The following is a 9,075-nucleotide window of genomic DNA, read 5'->3' on the forward strand; positions in this document are numbered from 1 at the left end:
ATATTATAGACATATATTTCCATTTCCCCATTTTTATTTTATATAAATAATATTAGTATATTATTTCTTTTTAAAAAAATTTTCCCCCAATTGTTTATTTTGGAGGTGATATCTTTCCTCTTTATTTTTTTTATAAATTTATTTATTTTAATTGAAGGTTAATTACTTTACAATATTGTATTGGTTTTGCCATACATCAACATGAATCCGTCACAGGTGTACACGTGTTCCCCATCCTGAACCCCCCTCCCTCCTCCCTCACTGTACCATCCCTCTGGGTCGTCCCAGTGCACCAGCCCCAAGCATCCAGTATCATGCATCGAACCTGGACTGGCGATTCGTTTCATATATGATATTATACATATTTCAATACCATTCTCCCAAATCATCCCACCCTCTCCCTCTCCCAGAGTCCAAAAGACTGTTCTATACATCTGTGTCTCTTTTGCTGTCTCGCTTACAGGGTTATCATTACCATCTTTCTAAATTCCATGTATATGCATTAGTATACTGTGTTGGTGTTTTTCTTTCTGGCTTACTTCACTCTGTATAATAGGCTCCAGTTTCATCCACCTGATTAGAACTGATTCAAATGTATTCTTTTTAATGGCTGCGTAATACTCCATTGTGTATATGTACCACAGCTTTCTTATCCATTCATCTGCTGATGGACATCTAGGTTGCTTCCATGTCCTGGCTATCATAAACAGTGCTGCGATGAACATTGGGGTACACGTGTCTCTTTCAGTTCTGCTTTCTAGCTTGAGTGACTGAGTAGATTGTTATATTCATCAAGATTGAAAATACAGAAGCAAGAACAGGTATGGAGGAAAGATGTAAAGTACATAAATTAGATACTTTGAGTTCAGAGTACCTAGACGATATCCAGGTAGAATCTACCTTGTAGGCAGTTGAATATGAGAATGAGAAAGATAACTCTGACTTCCAGTTTACATTTAGCAGATAGGGAACAAAGAAGGAGAAAATAAGTAAACTGGAAGTCAGAGTTATCTTTCTCATTCTCATATTCAACTGCCTACAAGGTAGATTCTACCTGGATATCTTCTAGGTACTCTGAACTCAAAGTATCTAATTTATGTACTTTACATCTTTCCTCCAAACCCGTTCTTGCTTCTGTATTTTCAATCTTGATGAATATAACAATCTACTCAGTCACTCAAGCTAGAAGCCTGGGAATTACATCTGAGTCCTTTTCCTGTACCCTCTGCCTACATGCAGCTGGCCACCAAGTCTCCGTCCTGCAGGTTACATCATCTTGCACCAGGTTATTATTGAAAGGGCCACATCTTTCCAACTTGTGCTGCTGTATTCATGCTTGCCCCCATCCATTCCATTCTCTGTAGCCAGAGTGAGTTTTCTAAAATGCCATTCTCATTGTTTCTCCAGTGCTTGAAATCTGTCTGTCATGGGCTTCTTGTTTTTAAAATAAAGTCCTAAATAAAATAAAGACCCTTCTTCATAGAGCCTCACAGCCCTTTCATCATCTGGGTAGCCTCATTTTTCTATATACATTGAGTTCCTTTCCTTGAAAAAAAACAAATTTATTCCATTCTGGTCCTTTCTACATTCTGTTTCCTCAGCATGGAATGTGCTTTTTTCTTTTGGCTAACTCATTTTTCTATTTTTAACTTAGCTATTCCCTGAGGGATATCTAATGAATAAATATAGGATTAGTTGTAGATAATCAGCTTTGTGCTAATTGTGTTAGTGTACATTGTGTAAGTAATATGATTTTAGAATTTGTGCTTTCATCATTTTTATAATGCAAACTTTTAAACATACAGGAAGGTTGAAAGAATAAGTATTGGGTTGGCCAAAAAATTTGTTTGGGTCTTTCTGGAATATCTTATGAAAAAACCTGGATGAACTTTTTGGCCAAGCCTGGTACACTGGAGTCCATGAGGTTGCAAAGAGACACCACTGAGTGACTGAACTGATCTGAATACAATGAACGGCAGTATACCCACCACCAGGATTCAACAAATGTTAGCATTTTGCTAAGATACGGAGCTTGCACCAAGTGTGTATCAGTGCACCACATCCTTCATTGAGGAAGTTTCATTTCCAGAAATATGTCAGGCGGATTAAATACTGTGCTTAGTGACATGGTTCATTTACATCTCTGGGCTGCCTGAGTAGTACTGCTCTATATTCAGATTTCCCCAGCTGTCCACCGAATGTCTTTTATGGTCAGTTCACATGTTGCATTTGAGTATGGTCTCTCTTTAGTGTCTTTTAATCTAAAACAGTTTGCCCACTTTTTGTTAATGGCGTGGACTTTTAGAGACCAGGTCTATCCCACTTATGAATCTGTCTGATTGTAGTGTGTGTGCCCAACTGTCCTGGTTTGCCTAGGATTCTCCTGGTTTAACACTGATCCTACATCCTGGAGAGTCCTCAGTCCTGGGCAAACCAGGATGGTTTGTTTTCTTAAGAAAAACTAAAGTGTTTAGCTTTCCCTTCCAGCCCCTGAATTTCCTATAAACTGGAAATTGTTGGATTTAGAGGCTTGATTAGATCCAGTTTTTTTAAAATTTATTTTTAAATGGAGGATAATTGCTTTACAGTGTTGTGTTTACAATATTTCTGTTGTACAACAATGTGAATCAGCCATAATTATATATATATCCCCTCCCTCATGAATCTCCCTCCCCCTTCCCATCCCACCCCTCTAGGTTGTGACAGAGTGCCAGGCTGGGCTCTCTGTGTTATGTAGTAGCTTTTCCATTAACTATTTTATACCTGCTAGTGTGTATATGTTGATTCTAGTTTCTCAATTCATCCTACCCTCTCCTTCCCCTACTGTATTCACAAGTCTGTTTTCTACGTTTGTGTTGCTGTTCCTTCCCTGCAAATAGATTCATCAGTACCATTTTCCTAGATTCCATATATATGCATTAATATTTCAGCTGGTAAAGAATCTGCCTACAATGTAGGACATACCGGTTTGGTTCCTGGGTCGGGAAGATCCCCTGGAGAAGGGATAGGCTACCAACTCTAGTATTCTTGAGCTTCCCTGGTGGCTTAGACAGTAAAGAATCTGATTGCAATGCAGGAGACCTGGGTTTGATGCCTGGGTTGGGAAGATCCCCTGGAGGAGGGCATGACAACTCACTCCAGTATTCTTCCTGGAAAGAATCCCCATGGACAGAGGAGACTGGTGGGCTACAGTCCATGGTGTCACAAAGAGTCGGACACAACTGAGCGACTAAGTACAGCAGATGATTTTTTTTTTTCCCTTTCTGACTTAGTTCACTCTGTATAACAGGATCTAGGTTTATCTCCCTCACTAGATTCAGTTTTGATAAGAATGCTTCATAAATATTCTGCATACTTCATGTAGCATCCCATTAAGAGGTACACTGACAATTGTCCACTCATAGTAAAGGTGGTGGTTAAGGTCGTGGCCCTCAGAACTCTGTATGTAATTTTAATTTTCTCTTCCCAATTAACAAGAAATCTGGGCTTACTTTGGTACCATGTGACTGTCCTGTTCCTCAGTTACCTCTCACCTAAAAAATTCAGCATTATTGTTTCCTGACTCAGTAATTTTTTTTTCTAATTTTTAAAATGTATTTTCTGATTTTGTGATTTAATTGGGGTTGCAAAATGATGACTTTCTAATTCAGTCATCCAGTCTACATTTGTTAGCTGGGATTCTTCTGTAAAGATGAGCTTTTTCTTATCCATAGAATATCACCCAAAAGGGCCAGGTAAAAGCCAGATTCTTTCCCCTCAAATACCAATTTTCAGAGCAAGTTGATATAATAGTTACTTTCAGTAGTGGAGAGGTAGATTTATTTATTTTTTTGGATATCACTTAATTCAGTGTTACTTAAATTTAATGTTTTCCATCCAGTTCTGTCATTTTCTTTGTAATGCTCAAATTTTCTCCGGTTTGGCCAATGGGAGTCCCTTTAGTCCTTTAGACATGCTTCCGTGAGTCTTTGATCACTAACTTAAATTCTGACAGAAAATTCCTGGGTTTGTCATACATTTCTCTGCCTTAGTCCTGAAATCAGCCATTTCCAAGGAGCCCTGATCCCTTTTATTAGAGAATGGTATTTAGAAACCAAGATCTGGATGCTGGATGTTAAAAGCAAAATCTAATAGTATTGTATTCCAGTCTGTGAGCTGCAAAATGTAACAGTAATGACCAACTCTCCTGATTTACTTTGAATCTGGGATTTTCAGTGCTAAAACCAGGAGTATCCTAGGCAAACCAGGACAAGTTGGTCACCCTAAATTGGTCACATTGATTTTTATTATTATTTTTTCTTGAAGTATAGTTGATTTACAGTTCACATAGTTAATACCTAGTAATGATTAAGAGAGAATAGTAGAAATTGGGGGTTGTGGACCAGTAGTAGCTAAAGTACCTCTAAATTCTCAGGAAACTCAAGGGTTTATACTAAATGATCTCTTGCAACTGTAAATATCTAGGTCTAGGATAACAAACTTCAGTGCACATTAGTATCACCTTTAAAAATACTGATCCCTGGACCTCAGATATTCCAGTTTAATTGGTTTAGGGGGGGACTCAGGCATCTGTATTTTTAAAATGAACCCCCTCCCTGGTAATTCTCATGTGCAGCCAAGGCTGAGAACCAGTGGTCCATATGGGGCTCTGCCTTTCAAGGTGTGGTCCCTAGACCAACAGCATTGGCATCACCTAGGAGCTTGTTTGAAATGCAGACTTCCAGGTTCCACCCTAACTGGATTAGAACCTCTGAGGGTGAGACCCAGCTTTCTGTGTTTTACTGAATGTGTGTGATTCTAATGTACACTCAAGTTTGAGAACCACTGGTTTAGAATGACAGTTTGCTGCCTTGGTTGTGTCAACTGAAATAAAAACACACAACCTGTGAGCTGTGAGTTCAGTTTTATTTGGGGACTTACTGAGGGCTATAGCCCAAGAGATAGCCTCTCAGATAGCTCTGAGGAACTGCTCTAATGAGGTAGCCGGGGAGAAGTCAGCATTGTATGTAATTATGGAGGAGGGGGTATGAGCGATCAAGCACACATCCTAGTAGAAGGTTGTTGCTTGTCATGAGGAACAGATATCTCAGTTAATGATTTTATTGCTTTTATGGGTATGGGAAGATGCAAAAACCTGAGGACATAAAATTTTTTCCCGAAAATATCTAACTGTAGGCCTTTTTTCCAAGAGCACAGAGTGCCTCATTCCTGACCTTTGCCCTGAATTCCTTGAGGGGTACTTTAGGATGGATGGTGGGCAACATTCTTTGTTTTATGGTTGCAACATTAGAATCATCTGGGGACCCTTTTTTTTTTAAAGCAATTTTTACTTTTAAAAGTATTTTTAACCAAGGTATGTGTTTTAATTTTTATTTTTATTGGAGAGTAGTTGGTTTACAATGTTGTGTTAGTTTCAGGTGTAAAGCAAAGTGATTAAGTTACACACACACACACACACACACATATATATATACACATACATATGTGAAAGTGAAAGTTGCTCAGTCATGTCTGACTCTGCGACCCCAATTACTATACAGTCCATGGAATTCTCCAGGCCAGAATACTGGAGTGGGTTGCCTTTCTCTTCTCCAGGGGATCTTCCCAACCCAGGGATCAAACCCAGGTCTCCTGAATTGCAGGTGGATTCTTTACCAGCTGAGCCACAAGGGAAGCCCATACGCGCGCGCACACACACACACACACACACACACACACATATATATTCTTTTTCAGAATCTTTTCCCATATAGGTTATTACAGAATATAGAGTTCCCTCTGCTATACAGTAGGTTTTTGTTGATTATCTATTTTACATATAGTATAAATATATAGTGTGTATATGTTAATCCCAACCTCCTAATTTATCCCTCTCCCTCACCTTTCCACCCGGAGACATTTTAAAACAGATTTCTGGTTGTCATCCCCTCAGAGATTCTGATTTAATTCACTTTGGGTGTGGCCCTAGCATCATTATTTTAAAATCTTCTCATATGGCTCTAATGTGTAGGTAAGGATGAGAATCATGTGCTAGGGTTTCTTTTTTTTTCCCCCTCCAAGCCCAGCATTTGGCTTGATGAGTAAAAATGCACATCAAGTTGCAGATAAAAACTAACTAGTTGAGGTATATGTATAACAGATTCACTTTGTTGTGCAGCAGAAACTAACACAACATTGTAAATCAACTATACTCCAATTAAAAAAATTTTAAAACCTAACTAGTTGGGTAATGTGTAGGCCAAATGACTTGCTTTTGTGGTTTCTCCTTGTCTATATCCATGCAGGGTCTCTGAGCACTGGTTCGCAGTCCTTTGCAAAGGTTTTCATCCCTTTAAAGCACTTCCTTTTCCATTCTCTCTGCAGTTATTTTGGTAGGTGTGATAGGGAGTCAGGCATAGAACCTTCAGTTGCTAGTGGTCCTAGATAAGCCTTAAAGTTGACTCGCATACATGACAAGAAAAGGTGAGCTCATTTTATTGATATTAAAATAGGACAATTATTCTAAGAGTTTGTCCTCAGCCTGCTTCCTACCTGGTGTCTAGAACTGGCTTCTCATTAGGCTCATCTTAGAGTTGCTGAACCTCTGAGTGCAAATTTTACCATCACCTTTATTACAGCTGTGAAGTTGCACCCACAACCATGCTTCCCAGTCTTGGCTGCACATTGAACTACTTCTGGGAGCTTTTCAGAAAATCCTGGTTTCTGGGACTTGGGCGCTACCCCTAGATCTTCTAATTTAATTAGTCTGGGATGTGGCCCAAGCATAAATTTTGAAAATATTCCCTGAACGTGATTCTAATGTGAAGCCAGTGTTGCTTACTTGCTTGCTTGCTTTCTAAGTTACTTCAGTCGTGTCCAACTCTTTGTGACCCTACGGACTGTAGCCCACCAGGATCCCCTGTCCATGGGATTCTCCAGGCAAGAATACTGGTATGGGTTGCCATGCTCTCCTCCAGGAGATCTTGACCCAGGGATCGAATCCGCATCTCTTACATCTCCCGCATTGCGGATGGATTCTTTACTGCTGAGCCACAGAGGAAGCCCACAGCCAGGATTGCATGTGTGTGCTAAGTTGCATCAGTCATATCTGACTGTGTGACCCAATGGACTGCAGCCTGCCAGGCTCCTCTGTCTGTGGGATTCTCCAGGCATGAATACTGGAGTGGGTTGCTGTGCCCTTCTCCAGGGGATCTTCCCGACCTAGGATTCGAACCTGTGTCTCTTCTGTCTACCTGCATTGGTATGTGGGTTCTTTACCACTAGAGCCACCTGGAAAGTCTGCAGCCAGGGTTGTGATCTTCTAATAAGGGCCATTGTTCCCAAATTTGTCTGCACATTAAAATCCCCTGGGGCTCTTTTAAAACTTCCAAAACCCAAGCCACACCCCAGATAATTAAATCATTTCAATCTCTGGGGATGGACACAGGCATTAGTAATTTTGAAGTTTTGCCAGTGAGTCCCATATGTATATGCAGTCCCATATGCAGCCAGGATTGAAAACCACAGGGTTAGGATATTTGATGTTTGGACGTTGGGAGAGAGGAGAGAATGATTGTCATTTGCTGAGATTTAAGACTTTCAGCCCTTCATTTTTAAAATCACATTTCCAGTTTATAATTTACAGGGTCATCATTGTCATTTTTCTGAGAAATATATTTCAAAATGGCATGCCATAAAGTACAGTCATGAACCAATTAAAGCTCCCTTAGAGCTCACCAATTATTGCAAGTGCAAAGGACAGTTGAAATGGAGTATAATTATTATGTACCAGACTTAAAAATTTCCATCAGCTGATTTGATTTCATCGTTGTATGCATTTGCATATATATTTTTCATCAAAGGAGACTAAGTGGGTGGGGAGGGATGCTGACACCTAGCCCAGAGCCACAAAATGGAAGAATATGTCAATATCCTCTAGTCCATTTCTGTCAGAGATCCTCAGGGTACACGGAGGGAATTTAAATATATAAAGGTGTTGGGATTCACTGTTTGCATTTACTACTCACCTTGTAACCAATCCAAGGAATACCTAAGGAGAAGAGAGGGCTGTTATTTAGCTATTTTAGGGTCTCTCTCCTTCAACTAGAATAAGATTTGAGGGAATAAAGACCGTTCACTATTCTATTTCTGTCCAGCACCCAAGCCAGTGTATGAAATGCTGCAGGTGCTCAGAGCAACAATATAGCATACTGGCCAAGATGAGCAGCTGTGGAATCAGGCTGACCTAGTCTTGAATTCTGGCTGCATCACTTTTACATGCTGTATGACTGGGTGAGTTACTTAACCTCTGTTCCCTGCCCCTCTATCTGTAAAAGAATGGTAATGGTACTTTCTTCATGAGATTGTTGTGATTTATTCAGTGAAACAGTATTTGTGAAGCACTTTGCAAATTGCCTGGCACCTAGTTTGCATGGATTAAGGGGGGAATTATTCTTAATAATCCAATTATTCATTGAAGGAATAAATGGATATCATAGCCTCATTTCCCTTTCCTCTCTTGAGATTAACAAAGAGTCAAAATAACCTATTCAGTTTGGTTTCTGTAAGATTTCAGTACTTCATTTCAGGCGAACAAAACCAAACACACATTGGAGAGAGTCCCTTCTGTGCTGGTGTGGGTGTTTCTCAGCATTTATGTTACAGTCAAATATTACAGCTTCTAGTTAGACGTTTAACTACAGTTTGAAGAAAAAATGACACATAGGAAACAGATAAGGCCATCCCGCTCATTTTGTCACCCTCATAATATTGGTTGCTAAAATAACCCACTTGTCAAATCCCTTTGTACTCTGTGAGAAGTGCTGATGTAAGACATGTTTTCTGAAAATAACCATGATGAGAGGTGTCGCAAATTCAGAGCTTTGGTACAGAAGTAATAGAGTTCCCTCATGAGCTTCTTAGAATAGCTCAGGATCATAAATTGGCCATACACCTACTGGCTTACCTGTTTCACCTCCTAAAAGGAGAATCGTTTCTAGGTGTTTGTTTTTTTTTTTAAACTAAACTATTATAATTACTGCATAGGATCCTGGATTAGACCCTGCACAGAAGAAGGACATTATTGGAGAAACTGGT

The sequence above is a fragment of the Bubalus kerabau genome, chromosome X (genome assembly GCF_029407905.1).
Source record: "Bubalus kerabau isolate K-KA32 ecotype Philippines breed swamp buffalo chromosome X, PCC_UOA_SB_1v2, whole genome shotgun sequence".
Taxonomy (NCBI): domain Eukaryota; kingdom Metazoa; phylum Chordata; class Mammalia; order Artiodactyla; family Bovidae; genus Bubalus; species Bubalus kerabau.